Here is a 15429-nt window from a genome sequence, read left to right on the forward strand (position 1 = left end):
TCGTGCATCGGGCTTCTGGCATATTAATAGCAATGTATGGTGCCAGGTCAGTACTAAACATATTATGGGGAACACTTTGTAAATTATATGACTGTCTAACCACCATGAAACACCTGAAATTAATACAAAATAATGTTGCACATAAGCTGTAATTGAAAAATATTTTTAAAAAGTGCTAACAAGTATTAGTCTTTTTGATAGATTAAATCTATTTAGTTTTTAACATCTGCATTAAAAAAGAATTAACCAGGATAATTAAATAGTGGCCGAGGAAAAGTTATATTTGTTGCATCAAACAATCTATTCTATTAAAAAAAAACTTTTAGAAAACTTTATCATCATATTATGTGATATCTGCACTCAGATAAGCTACATGCTACAGAAATTAGTGTTTTCACATTTCTATAGTTTTCACATTTCTATAGTTTTCACATTTCTATAGTTTTCCCAAGTGCCATGGCCTTGACATTGTTCTGATAGTACCCGTGCTGTGGCTGTGATGTGGCTTCTATGAAATCAAGCCCTCTCGGCCCCTGGACACACATTCAGTCCAGGAGGCAGCCAGTCTCTGAGAGGGTGAAGTTTTCTTTCAGGCTTATACACCAGCCAAAATTCACAAAAAGGAAGCTTTAAATTTCGGCATTGGGAACGGAGTTGTTAAAACTGGCTTTTAGAGTGATGAAGCTGCAATTTGGTATTCTGAATACATTCTCTGTTATCCCTTGCTTCCCTCCACTCCCTCGGTCTGAGCACTTGCATTTAGAAACTGGTAGAACTGTTGTCTACGCTAACATTGCCTCTTTTCTCCATTGATTTTCCTTGTGAATAGGCTTCCTTGAATTCATGGTCATCTGCATCTTTAGGGTTCCCCTAAGGGATATTGGATTTCCTGCTTGGAGGACTAATCAGAACCATTAATCAGCCACGAAAATAAGCACTGGCCTATAAACTGAAGGCATAAAGAAAAATCAGAGCTGGCTTATTGAAAATTAGGCAGGAGGTATAGAAAAAATATATATTTATTTATGAATACTGTATAGATCCATACGGACTTGAAGTGGTGAAAATTTTTTTTGCTCTTTTTAAAAAAATTGAATTTATTGGGGTGACATTGGTTAATAAAACCATACAGATTTCAAGTGCACACAACTCTATAACACCATGTCTGTCTATGGCATTGTTCACTTACCACTCGAGTCAAGTCTCTTTCTGCCGCCATTTATGCCTCCTTTGCCCTTGTCCACCTCTGCCCCCCGGCCCCCCTTGGCTCTCATCATACTGCTGGCTGTGTCTATTTTTTTTTCTTAATCCCTTCACCTTTTCCACCTAGCCCCCTCTATCTAATGGCTGTCAGTCTGTTCTCAGTATCTATGAGTCACTATGTTTTTATTTTACTTGTTAATTGTATTCATTAGAATCCACATGTAGGTGAAATCATCTGGTATTTGTCTTTCTCTGGCTGGCTTATTTGACTTGGCTTAATACTTGCCAGGTCCATCCATGCTGTCACAAAAAGGTAAGATTTCCTTTCCTTTTTATGACCAAATGGTATTTTGTTGTGTAAATGTACCACAGTATTTTTATTCACTTATCTATTGATGGGCACTTGGGTTGCTTCCAAAATCTTGGCTATTGTAAATAGCACTGCTATGAACATAGGGGTGCATATATTCTTTTGAATTAGTGTTTTGGATTTCTTTGGATATATTTCCCCCAAAGTGGAATTACTTGGTCATGAGGCAGTTCCATTTTTAATTTTTGAGGATACTCATGCTGCTTTCTATAGTGGCATGAAGGTTCCCTTCTCCCCACATCCTTACTAACACTTGTTTGTTGATTTATTGATTATAGCTATACTGACAGGCATGAGGTGATATTACATTGTGGCTTTACTTTGCATTTATCTGATGATTCATGATGTTGAGCATCTTTTCATCTGTCTATTGGCCATTTGTTTATATGTCATTTTTGGAGAAGTGTCTATTCAGGTATTTTGCCTATTTTTGAATTGTATTATTTGTTTTCTTGATGTTGAGTTGTATAGTTCTTTATAAGTTTTAAAAACTAACTCTTATGAGATGGGTCATTGGCCAAAATGTTCTCCCATCCAATGGGTTGTCTTTTCATTTTGTGTATGGTTCTCTTTTTAGTTTGATGTAGTCCTATTTGTTTATATTTTCTTTTGTTTCCCTTGCCTGAGGACACATATCAGAAAAAATATTACTACCAGAAATGTCTATCTTTGATTCATCATGTCTGGGCCTTATTTGTTTTTTAAGAGTAATGAACAATCAATGGGCCCATATGTCTGATCAAGTGGATAAAAGTAAATTCACAGAGTTACTTTTCATGAATCATTTCTTAAGTCTCTGATATTAATTTTTCTACAAGTGAGGAAAATGGCATCTAGCTTAGATTATGTTTGTGAGTGTGTGTGTGTTTGCATGTGTATATATGTATATATATATATATATATATATATATATATATATATATATATATATACTTGCATGCTGTACATGTGTGCACACCTTTTTCTTCCTAAGCTACAATAGCACTTTATCATCTTATGAACACTATCACTAATTTGCTGGTCTGTCCTCCATCTTTCTTCCCCTGTGTCATAGCCTTTTGGAAATACAATATATGTCTTATTTTGCTTGTTTACCCAGCAACACTTTATGAGTGTTATGTTTTTTTTTAGCATAATTCTGGGGATCACAGGGATCAACATATCTTTTTGAATAAATTGAAAAATATATTTTCCCTGGCCTATGTATCATCATTTGTATCTCTCCTCTATTAACCCAATGTCTCCTATTTTAGCTACTCCAATTTATTTATAAACAAAATATTTTTTACCTCCCCCCAAGGCTTGCTTTATAACATGTCTTTCCATTTTGCTTTTTTCCATCCCAGACTTCTCACGCCCTCCCAAACCCCGCCAGTTCACATGGATTTACACCCTTCTCCCTTGACTTCCTGTCTCAAGTCTCTCTTTTGCTTCCTGCCAATTTTCTCTGCCTGTGGTAGATTACACTAGTGCTAATTATTCTGATTGTTGAGGTTGGTATTCATAGCCTTGAACTTCAGGGCCATTTCGTTTAACATCTTTTCTGTTTCTCTTTATTTAAAATGCTTGCTCTATTTCTGCTGTTGACTGATCTCTCTACTCTCCCCTCCTGAAGAGTTTTACTCCAGTCATGGATCTATACACCTTTGTCACCATTTTCTTCCACTCACTCCCCATTACTTCCTGTCAATGTTCTTATCTTCATCTTCACCTTGTCCTTAGGTGTGTTCCCACGCTTATAACTCTTCGGATTCTTCTGATTCATGTTTTTTTTTTTTTTGTTTTTTGTTTTTTTTTGTTTTTGTTTTTGTTTTCCTCCATGACTTGCACTACTGTCCTTTGCCATTTGGCCTCAGCTACCTAGTGGCATATCCATCCTGGATCTCTAGATACCAAGGCAGCATTCCACCTCTGCCAAAATAACCTCATTCTGGCAGGCCGAATCTAAGGCTATAAATTCATTTAGTAGAGTGGTAGAGTCTAATCATTCCCACCCATCTTTCCCTATCCAATTCCTTCCCTTTCAGCATCTCTTTCAGTATAGGAATATTTTACCTGGGCATAGGGTGCATAGCCTCGTTTATCTTTAGGTCTTCTCTCCCAATTTTGTGTATATATCCTGAGTTCCATCAGAATTGAGGCTTTCGAAATGCAAAGCCATTTTTTTTTTCTTTATATGATAATATCCCTTCCCCATGTAATGAATGCAACAGTGTTGTGTGTGTTGGCTAAGGAAACATAAGGGAGAGGGAAGAAGTTACAGAAAGAGAAAAAACGTTAATATTTTAAACATTTTGTTCACTGTCCTACCCTTCCTCTCTTTGAGCATAACTGTCTATCTATCCTTCCATTCATCCCCTTCAGCTCCCACAGCTGTTCCTATTACTTAAAATTGAAAGTTGTCATTTTTAAAAAAGAAAAATTAGCCTGAAAATAAACTATAACATTTATGTACTATTTTTCTTAAGTTCACTAAAAAAATTCAGATCGCTGCATTGGGCAAGGCAGATTCTATTGACTGAACATAGTAGGTGAAAGATAAAAAAATCAGCCAGCCATCAAGGCATTTATGAGTCTCTGAAAAAACAGTAAGGAAAAGGGATTTTCTTAAATTGCCTCAGTAATTCATTGACCATTAACAGTACTTGATATCCTGGGATTAGAAAAATGTAGAATATAAATAGGAAAATACTTTTTAAAACTGTTTAAAAGGTTTTGGAAATAACATAAAGACTTCAAGGTGTTCTGTTAACTATTGGTTGGCAAAAGACTCACATCTATTTGATTGTCTGTTCTAAATATCAGTTGTATATATTTTTAAGTTGAAATTTTACATTCAGCATACTCATTGTAACTATTCTTCTACTCTTGGAATTTCAACACATTTTGGTTAAAAAATCCAACATGAGCCCTCCAGACAGTAGATAGCTGAGAACAAAATTAGCAATATTAATCTGAATTTTTAACATAAAAATAGAAAGAAAAAAAACCTAAAGCATTCTTTGAATCTGTAATTTGGGACTTGAATCTTGATCTTAAGTTTGCAGAGTGCAGAGAGCATTCTACCATCAGGTCCCTCTTCTCAGTCAATTTTATTTATGTAAAATCTTTCATCAAAAGATCACAAAGAGCTGTCTAACCAGCTATAAAGAAACATAAATCAAAAAGAAAATGAAATGCTCAAACAATAAAATTATACATTAGAGGCCCATTTAAAGCAGAGCATTTTAAGATGAGAGAAAAGTCTTGGCTGGAGTATATAGAACATAAGTTATAATGGGAAGCTATTTCATAATTTGGTGAAAAATGAAAGAGGCCCACTTCTGATAGTGGAGAGCCTATTAATTGGAATGATCACTTGCATACCAGTGCTTTAATGAAGGGGGTGAAGAGCACAATAACGTGAAGTGGAATTGACAAAGTATGGTGACACTGTTCTTGCTGCTCCAGGGAGGAAAAGAATTTTTGTTTTATTCTACAAATGGGCATTGTGCTCAAGTATCATGCTCTTTAGCATGCCTATAGCCGATTGCTATTGTGCCTTTCTCAGAAGGCTCTATGCTCAAGTCCCACAGTATATATATAATATACATATCATATTTATGATATATATCCCCCACACAGGGGTCTCAAGGAAGCCACGGTGATATTTCAATCTCTGCTGTCATCTTTACTTGCTTCTTCAGCATAGATTAATTCAGTGCTCCCCAAGTCTCAGGGTTTCCAATTTATAGTAAGAAAATATTTATTTTAATGTCCCTACGCATAGGGAAAATATAAGAATCTTATAACACTATTGCTTTAACAAAAACCAGCAGAAGTTCTTTTAAGCTTGCTTATATAAAAAGGGTAAAAAAATTTTGAGACATCAATCTTATGTTTTATTGGCATTATAATAAATATCAAGAAAATGTTCTTTGGCATAAAGTTTATAACATTCAGATTAAATCCTACATTCTGAGTTTTAGAATTTCAAATATCTCTAAGTTTTCAGTTTCCTTTTGTTCAAACATGACTCTTCAGATAATTTATCTTATGGCTTGAGGATTATGCTTGACATGTTGTGGGAATAAAATTTACGTAAAATGTGATATTTATACCTTTGTTAATGTTAAACTTCATGTTCAAAATGATATACACTCTGCATGCAATATATACTGAGTTTAAATGGTAATGGTACAGATATACAATTTTAGCTTTTTCTTCATTTTATGATCTCAAGAATCTGTGGTTTATTGTTTGTATGCTCCCCAGAAATTAAGAATTGGCAAGCATTGGACTAATATGCCAGTGAAGGAGGAAGAGGCGACAAGGAGGATGCAACACAGGGCCAGCTCTGTGCATTAGTGACATTCGAAGGAAGAAGAGAAGCTAGCTATGTAAGTAGGGAAAAAAGAACTCTCAGCAGAGGGAACAGAATATACAAAGGAGGAAAGAAATGAAAATGTCTGAGGAATTGAAAAAGTTCAATGAACCCGACAGCAGTTAACATAAGGCAGAGAGAGTTGCTGAAAAGAAAGATTCATAAGCCAGGTGCCAGTTGCAAATAACAGAAGGCAGTCCTAGCTATCCTAAGCAGCAAGGAATTCATTGTAATGTAGTGGATGGCTCCCTTGTGAAAAACATGGGGAAACAGGCTTGAGAAATGAGCAGGAACTAAGGAAGAGCAAAAGGAGAAACTGTCTTTTTGGGATAATGCTGGTGTTTGTACCTCCGCTGGACAGTTAATGCTGCTAATGGATGTCCATAAGGAAGAATTTCTTACCTATCTCCCCAGCTTTATGGCCTTCTCTTGGGATTTGGAATCCTACCTGGAGGGAACCAACTGGCCAAGCATAGGGTCATGGCTGTGTGCCTAAGCTGGGGGAGGGGGATGGAGAAGAAATACATGGACCCTTGGCTTCAGGAAGACTCACAAAATGGGGATCTGCCATCTCATAGGAAGGGAATTTAGTTGGCAGGCAGCCAAATGGCCCCAACCCATGGGAAGGAATTTAGATTTTGTTTATGTGCAATGGGAGGTCCATAACAGTTTTTGGTAGCATAGTTCTGTGTTGTTTTATCTGCAGATCACTTTTGTTGTTGTCTTGAACATGTCTTGAGTTAAATGAAGTAACACTCTAATCTTAACCATAAAGAAGAAAAATATCAACACTAGATAATTTAAACAAAGTCAATAAAAGGATAATCCCTTCTTTCAAATAGTAACTAGAATTTAAAACCTGATCAATAAGGTATAAGTGCTTTGCATATTTTCACTCTTACAGTTTTAACTGCCTCTAGCTTATCCTTTAAAGTCAGGATTGAGGAGGGTTTAGTTCCGACCTCCACTTTAACTGGAGGACTAAAGCAGGAGATCAAAGAACAAAACAGATACTATATAAAGCAATGAAGCCTGCACCAAGAACTTGGTAAGGTTTCAGTAAAACTCAGAAATGAAACTGGACATATTTTTTCTTCTCTCTCTTTCTCATTCTCCCCCCCCCCCCCCCAAAAGAATCCAAAGCTACAGACAAAGCATTTGGCCCTGTGAACACTGGTATGTTAAAAATTGCTACTCTTTTCATTGTGCCTTTTTTGAAAGCAATTTTGGAAAAGTAGAAATAATTTAAAATACAATTTTTTCCCTACAGTCATAGATTTTCAAATTACTGGCAGACGTGATGCAAATTCTTAGTGGGTGTCTAAAAGAAAGGAAAATTCCAATTGAGGAAGGACTGAAATTTGCTGCCCACTAGTTTCTCAAAGTGAACAGTAGGAAATCATTTGGAAATCTGAAAAGGAAAAAGATCTCCAGTTTTCTGTGATAGTGTCATGGTAGTAAAATTCAGGTAGTAATATATTTTAAAAGCTGAGTTAGTAACCCTGACAATCTAATAAATTTGCTAAATGATTAATAATTTATAAAAGTCTTTTTGTAACAAAAAATGAAAATTTCTCTGAATGCACAGTTGAGATAAAAATAAATGGGAAGCATTTAATAAGATCAACTCTTGCCAGAAAAGCCAATTGAATTATAGTGTGACATGTAGCTCATCTCACCGCACTTGCTCACGTATGCGTGCGCACGCTCGTGTGCACACACACTACTGACACAACAAATTGGATATGCTTATTTGATCAATTTGTCAATTGCCCTTCAGATTATAGTTTTTAGAGCCAATTGGATTTGCATTTAGAAAAAAAGAAGAAAGAGGAAAGACAAATTATTTGTCGAATATTTTCTTCTAGACTAGGGGTGTCGAACTCAATCAGAGAAGGGGCCAAAATCTAAAATCCAGCCTAAATCGCGGGCCGAATGGTTTACTGAACAGTCATAAACTGTCATTGTGATGGAAACGCAGCGGAGTGCAGTGATGACAGCCCGGTGCGGGCCACATTGCAAGGCCTGGCAGGACGGATTTGGCCCGCGGGCCTTGTGTTTGACACATGTGTTCTAGACAATGTGCTTGGTGATTAATATGTGTTTTTATTTAAATCTTATGATAACTTTCCAGGTAATAATTACTATTTGATAAGTGAGTAAATTAAGGGTTCAGAGAAGTTAATAAGTTTTACAAGGTCACAGAACTAGTATGTATGCAGAGCCGAGATTCAAAGCTATGTTTTGACTAACTCCTTATTTATATTCTTTCTGCTCTTCCTTGCTGCCTCCCAGAATGAAAAAGAAAAAAAGTAAGCTGCTGTAATTTAAGGCTAGAATGTGTTCTTGTATTAGATCAAACCACAGAAAATTCTAATAGATTGTTTTCACCTACAAAAATGGCAATATAAATGTTTTCATTAAAATTATAAAAATCTGCAAATAATGGTATATACTTCATTGCAAATATTGGTGAAATTAATTTTGCCTTCAATCATTATCTTATAATGTGATGTTTATGTAAATAATAGTAGTGTGCAAATTGTAAAAATATTAGAATGGTTTTTGTGCAAAGAAAACCATAAAAATTAACATAAAAATCAAAGTCAAACAAAAATTTAAAATGCCAAGAGAGAGACAAATTGAAGCAGAAAGATTAGATCTTTCTGATTTGCCCATGGTAACACAGCATTAGTAAGCATTAAGGGTACTTGTGTGAAATTGATAACTAAATTTCACTGAGATATAAATTATCAAACCCATTAAGTTATTAAAAATAATTATTTTAAACACATTTCTCTGGAACAGCAAGGGTTGAAAACAAAAAGTCTTCATACATTTTTAAGGTGGAACTGATTGAAAATCCTAATTTAAAAGTACCAAGTGATAAACTGGTGAAGTACATTCACTTTTCTGATCAAGTGCATTAACTTTGCCAGCTTTGAGTAAATCATTCATCATAACAAAAAATGCAGAGTATAAAAATTGATGGACAACTCAAAATTCAAAATGCATAATTTTCCTACATATTAACAACTAATGAAGTATGTGAGCTATTGGTATTAGATTAAAAATTAAAATCATGGAGAAACAATATTTTGATTTGTGTTTGAACTAACTCCCCAGTTGATTTGTGTCTTGATTGTAAATCTCAATAACTGTAAGTGGGAAATATTGAACATATTTCATTGGGACATCAATTTGGGAAGAGCTCAGAGCAAATAATTATACTAATTATTTAAAGAATTAATTTATCAAAAGCTTATTCAATACCTACTATGTGTCATTAGGGATTTAGAGATTAATTAGGTATCTCAAGGAAGTTTCAAGCTGCTTCATCAAGAAAATGTGAATCTTTGTCCTTCAAAGGACACTTGGCTTATGTCTTAGTGAGGAAGGCAGAGAAACTATTAGAGACATTTTCTTGGCACTTAGAGCTCAGACAATGATACTGCTTCCTGTTAATATAATGATTATTTATAATAGAAGGAAAAATCCCTTTCGGTGTTTGTACTCCAGGAAGAGTCTCAACATTGTCCCCTCCCAAATTAAGTCTCAAACAACCAGGGAAAACTAGAATTGGGAGGAACCTAAATATGGAGAAGTTTCCTGGATTTTTTTTCTATGATAAAAACACATGAAAGCATCATTTAAATTGTAAGGTATTTGTAAAACCCAAAGCATTATGATGGTTGATTTCAGCAAAAGATGTTTTTGCACAGTGGACTTGAGGTGGTAAGTATTACTTCCATCACTTATGTTGTTGTGGGATGACTTGTTGAAGGACTAATTTTAAAAGAATCTGAAAGAGGTCAGAGTTGGACTTTGAAACAGTAACTGGAGTGACTCTTAAAAGTCTGTTAAAATTCTTTATTTTGTTATACAAACCCTTGTTTTAACATTACTGTCCCACAGCTACGGGCATGATTGTTGCACATAGTTTTTTTAAAAAAATTGTTTGACATATAGGTAGCTAGAGCCACTGCCTGAATTTGTCTCCTCCATGAATGATGTTGGAAACCAGACATGACTGGGAATTTAAAGGACATTGCTTTCCATGTGAGCTGAGAGGGTCCAGATAGCTTGCAGATTCTAGAGTTGGGAGTGCCAGACTTCTCTGAGTGTAGTAGAGAGAGCACCAAGTGTTCTGATGGAAACCCAGGCAGGCTCAGGGTGGCTTCTGTTATTCTCAAGAATAGAAATGTGTACCTGTAGTGAGTCTCCTTTTGTCCGACAGTATCCATAATTCCAAGTTTAGGAACTACTGGTAGAAATTTTCAGGTCAGTGCTTAAGAAATTCTGGCATCCTCTGGCCTTTTCTAGTGTGATCCTCTGCCCTGTGAAAGATTTCTCGGAAACTTGGGTCAGAAGTTAAGGGCCTTCATGTAGTGGAAAATTGGGTGAGTATATCTTTGCTTATTCTGTTTCAATTTTAATAGAATGAGATTTTTTTTTTTATCATAGTCTTGCTAGAAACTTCTGAGGGAGTGCTTTTCTGCTTTGTCACCTCATGACACATAGAAAAATGATAATATTGTATATTACTGTGGGGTGAAGTATTGAGGCTGTTCATAGAAGGAGGTGATTGAAGGCCTTGCTCAACATCTCTGGGGTCAGAAAGAATCTATATCCTGGTTATATTTATTTATAGTTAAGAGTTGCAATTCTTGTTTTAGGGCAACTATGTTTATTACCTAGTGAACAAATGGTAAACTCTAGCTTATAATTATGGTGGTGAATATCTACTATGTTTCAAACCCTGTTCTCTATACTCCATATGTAGTAATTTGTTTAATGCTTAATAAACTATGAGGTAGGAGGGCCTAAGCTGTCAGTTGGACATACCCCAAGGGCCCAGACTACAAGGGCACAGGCTGGGCTGAGGGACTCCCCTGAGTGCATGAATTTTGTGCAGAATTATACTCTTAGCCACCATACCATATTGCTTGAAGGTAACAGCTGTAAAAGGGTGAATTAAGCCAATAATCTATATAATATTGGCACCAAGCCTTTTGGGTATCTAACGCTTTGAAGAAGAGTTTTGACAGTAGAAAAATTCCACTTAAAGCAGTAATCAAAACAAGGCTGAAGTTAGGATCTGGAGAAAAAAAAATTATAACACGAAATTATGAATGATTGAGCAGTAGAATATGAAAATTAATTTTTTTTAATTTTGAGCATAAAACCCATAACCTTCAAGAAGGCATGGCGATTGGCTTTAGAACCCTTGCATGCAATGGTTTTTATCGCTAGATAAGGAGGAGGTCCTCAGGTAATCAGGAGATCCAGATCCAGAGGAAGACAGGGTAAAGAGGTCTTTGATCATGGAGAAATGGTTCTATTCCTGGCTTGGCAGAACAGAGGCTGTCTAAATTCCACTTGACAGTCCAAAGCAGAACTGAAGAGAGTATGTGGCAGAAGTCCCTCGTGAGGGGCAGGGCTGGGATTTGGGAGGTGGAGTAATTACGTTAAGTCCTGGGGCACTTCCCAGTACTGCATGCAACTATAACTCAGCCTCGGAGGGCCAGGCCAGCCTTGGTTTAGTGATTCCCTTTTTTGTACAACTTCCTCTGACAGAAACAACTGACCTGAAAATCTAAAGCTTTCCCTCCCTCCTCTCCAACCCAGAAATTATCCAGCTAGAAGACCTCATTGCTTCATGCTGATAAAGATGAGGAAAAGAGGAGGACAGCTTATGGTTGATAGGAGATAATATCAACAGTTGATAACTCATAGTGAGTTAATTAGTGTCTAAATTACTTCAGTCTTAAATTAACCCTGAGGTTCATTCAGGAACAATTTCCCTGGAGGGTCATGAGGTGGTGGTGGGAGAGACAAAACTAATATGTGATCACTGAAGCCTTCTTCCTCCTGGGCACACAACCAGACTAAAGCTCCCTTTCAATTAGGTGTGGCCATGTGACTTGAGTGCTGGCCAATGAAATGTGTGAGGGAGTGGGGGACACCTTCTCAAAGCCAGAACCTTAAGCACTGCCCTCACAATCCTCCTGGCTTCCTGCTCTCTCTCTTTCCAGATCTGCTGGCCAATGATGATGCAACAAAAGACTACGAAATGGCAGAGTCACAAGATGGAAGGTGGCTATATCACTGAGTCACCACAAGGAAGAAAACCACCCCCCTAATCAGAACACCCAATTGAAATTTGTGAAGGCAAGAAATGAATTTCTATCTTGTTAAACCAATGAGGTTTTCATGTTTGCCTTTATAGTTGCTAGCATGGTCTAATTCAGTGTTGATACTCACAGAAACAACATGTAAATATGGTGCTTCTGTGTGCGAACTATACTTTACACAGACAAAAGAATACTGGAACTGCCCCAGAAGAATAGAGAATGTCTCAGGGTAGTTAAAAGAAAAAAAAAATTATAGTCTCAGATTCAGGAGCCTTGAAAGATTTGGAGGTAGTGGATGGATGGGCTTAGTGAGTGGCACCTAGTGCCCCAAATGAAGCCCACTGGAAAAAAAAGAGGAGAAACTCTTGCACTTAGAAGGTTGCTGCAGGCCCAGACCTATCCCTCAAAGAGCCTCCCCTGCAGAGAACAAGGTATGAAGGGAAGGAGCATCCCTACTGATTCCTAATCTTAAAAACCCTGCAAGAGCATTAGAACTAGTGTGAGGTGACCCAAGACTCCACTTACAAAGACCATTTCTGAAAAAGCAAAGAGAAGAAAATTTGTCTTTTTCCTGTCCTTTCTGGCAACTGTCAAGCAGATAGCGATATCAAGAATACTACCAGTATTGGCCCCCCATTCCAAGTGGACAATGTACAGCGGTTCTAAGAAGTGCTTTGCAAGAGCTTCTTCCCAGGGCAACAGCCAATGTTTGGAAGTTCTGCTTTCCACACTGTTCCATCAGGACAGGTGTGCTGTGGACCCCAAAGAACTTCACAGAAATTTTGATGAAGAGTGTCTGGATGTTACTGATTAAATGGGTTGTTGAAAAGGCTCAGGTGTTTCCACTAACATTTAAAAAAGAATAATTATTCTTGCAGTGATCTATATACATGCTCTGAAAAACTAAAGATATAAAGTATAACTTTCCTTTGATATCTATGCTCTGGAATAAGTTCACTGCTTTTTATTTAGTCAACTTTTATTGGGAGCCAGTTAATTGAGAGAAGTGGTAAAGAGGGTTGGCTACAGAAGTCACAACACAGGATTTTTTATGAATTTGGTGAGGAAGATATGAACACAACTCATAAGATGAAGTGAGTGATAGGAAAAGGAGGACAGGGAGAGTGTTGAGGGTAAGGTGAATATTAAAGTACTCTGTGTTGTTCAAGACTGATATTTAGGAGTCTTTGTGGGTGGGGAGGGTTTGGGGGCAATGGGGCTGGAGGTCATATTTAAGCCCTACCCAGCAGCAATCCATGGGTCTGGTGACCTGGTGTCAACTGAATTAATTTAACATTGTGCACAGTGTTTTCCCTGTGGGGCATTGCCGTACAAGTTATTGCATCAAATCCTTTAAATAAGAAATTTTCACTTTCCTTGTATTAAGTGTGAGTGGAGTCCTGTGATTGACAGCAAGTGTCATATGCACACACTGTGTTTTGGGAAGGAATACTGGGGAAGATATATACTTTTTGACATTTCAAGGAGGCCTCTGTGTGAGTTATTGCTGAGCACTCAATGGCTGACGCTTTTGTTTATACCATCCCTGAACTACCGGTTTCAAATTCATTGTTTGTAAAGCTCTTTGGGATAATTTGTATATGAAGGATTCCATATAAAACCAGTGTTTACTCCTTTTTGTATTGTGCTTTTGGAGCCTGACACATAAGGGTGCTTTTATATGCAGCTCGCAGGAAATTAAGCACTCAACTCCTATTAACGCTGCTAGGAACTGGGATCCTGGCGGTCTATCTAGGGGCAGGGGAAGGGGGCTCACAGCTATGCAAGTAAATTGAAACAAAGACAGGGCAGCACTCAGGTATTTATTCAGCTGTTGAAAGTTTTATGGCAACCAGGCTACAAATAATGTGAATTATTTTACTGAGAGTTTGCTGGAGAAATGGAACTTAAACTACCTCCTTTGTTTCATTTGCTAGTATGTACGTTGTATGTGTGTATAAGCAATAAAATGTCTATTATCAGCATCTTGTTACCAGAAAATTTTCATTAATTGACATAATTGAGGAAATGATGCTATTAATCTGTATCATAAGCCTGAGACACTGCAAAATCCTTAAATTAAGTCTTAATGAGTTTTGATGTTTATTGTTTTTGAATTCTTTGAGCATAGCTAATATCTGTGACATGTATGGTGACTTCCTAAGCAAAATATAAATTATTCAAAAATATTTTACTTTTAGGTCATGTTGAATAAAAGAGTTTACATTAAAAGGCATACACACATATACCCCATAATAAAAGTCTATAAATAGATCATATTTTTTAAATATGTAAAAAATAATAAACTGTCTTTGCTGTTATACACAATATCCTATCTAATAAAATAGTAATGTGCAAATGGCATCCACAAGATGGCCAGCAGGGGAGGGAAGTTGGGAGGGACCAGGCCTGCAGGGAAGGGCAATTTGGGGAGACCCAGGACTGGAGGGGAAAGCAGTTTGGGGGGACCAGGCCTGCAGGAGAGGACAGTTAGGGGCAAACAGGCTGGCAGGGGAATAGTTAGGCATCCATTAGGCTGGCAGGGGAGTGGTTAGGGGGTGATCAGGCTGGAAGGCAGAATCGGTTAGGGACAATCAGGAAGGCAGGCAGGCAAGCAGTTGGGAGCCAGTAGTCCTGGATTGTGAGAGGAATTCCAGATTGGAGAGAGTGCAGGCTGGGCTGAGGGACAACCCCCATATGCACGAATTTCATGCACTGGGCCTCTAGTATTGTATAATAAAAGAGTAATATGCAAATTGACCATACCTCCACTATACCCACAAGCCATGCCCACCAGCCAATCAGAATCAACTATGCAAATTAGCTCAACCAGGATGGCTATAGCCACAGAGAAAGCAGGAGGCTTAGGTTTCCCCGGCAATGGAGGAAACCAAGCTTTCCACCTGCCCTAGCCTGACTTGGCCACTGCTTAAGGCTACAAAGTTTCAATTATAGAAGATAAATAAATCCCAGATACCAGGGCCTCCATTTGGGTCTCCAGGGTGCATGGCTAGCCTGCAAACCACAGGCCCCTTGCCCAGGCCACCCCAAGCCCCAAGGGAACACCCACCCTGATCCCGGATACCCTTCAGGGCAAACCAGCTGGCCCCCACCCATGCACCAGGCCTCTATCCTATCCAATAAAATAATAATATGCAAATTGAACGTTACTCCAACACACAAAGATGGCTGCCCCCATGTGGTCAAAGATGACTGCCCCCAAGTGGACATAAGATGGCTGCCACAAGATAGCCAGCAGGGGAGGGCAGTTGAGAGGGACCAGGCCTGCAAGGGAGGGCAGTTGGGAGTGATCAAGCCTGCAGGGGAGGAAAGTTAGAGGCAAACAGGCTGGCAGGGAA

General features: G+C 37.7%; 1 long non-coding RNA gene across 1 annotated transcript in view; it reads left to right on the top strand.

Annotated features, from left to right (window-relative positions):
• Positions 1-7069: 7069 nt before the first annotated feature.
• The window catches only part of LOC123651377, a 32806-nt gene continuing 24446 nt past the window's right edge, over positions 7070-15429 (top strand). The window contains exons 1-2 of the long non-coding RNA XR_006740048.1: positions 7070-7112; positions 10260-10336. This is a non-coding gene — a long non-coding RNA (uncharacterized LOC123651377). The remainder of the gene's footprint in view (positions 7113-10259; positions 10337-15429) is intronic.

The sequence above is a fragment of the Pipistrellus kuhlii genome, unplaced genomic scaffold (assembly GCF_014108245.1).
Source record: "Pipistrellus kuhlii isolate mPipKuh1 unplaced genomic scaffold, mPipKuh1.p scaffold_m20_p_5, whole genome shotgun sequence".
NCBI classification, from domain to species: domain Eukaryota; kingdom Metazoa; phylum Chordata; class Mammalia; order Chiroptera; family Vespertilionidae; genus Pipistrellus; species Pipistrellus kuhlii.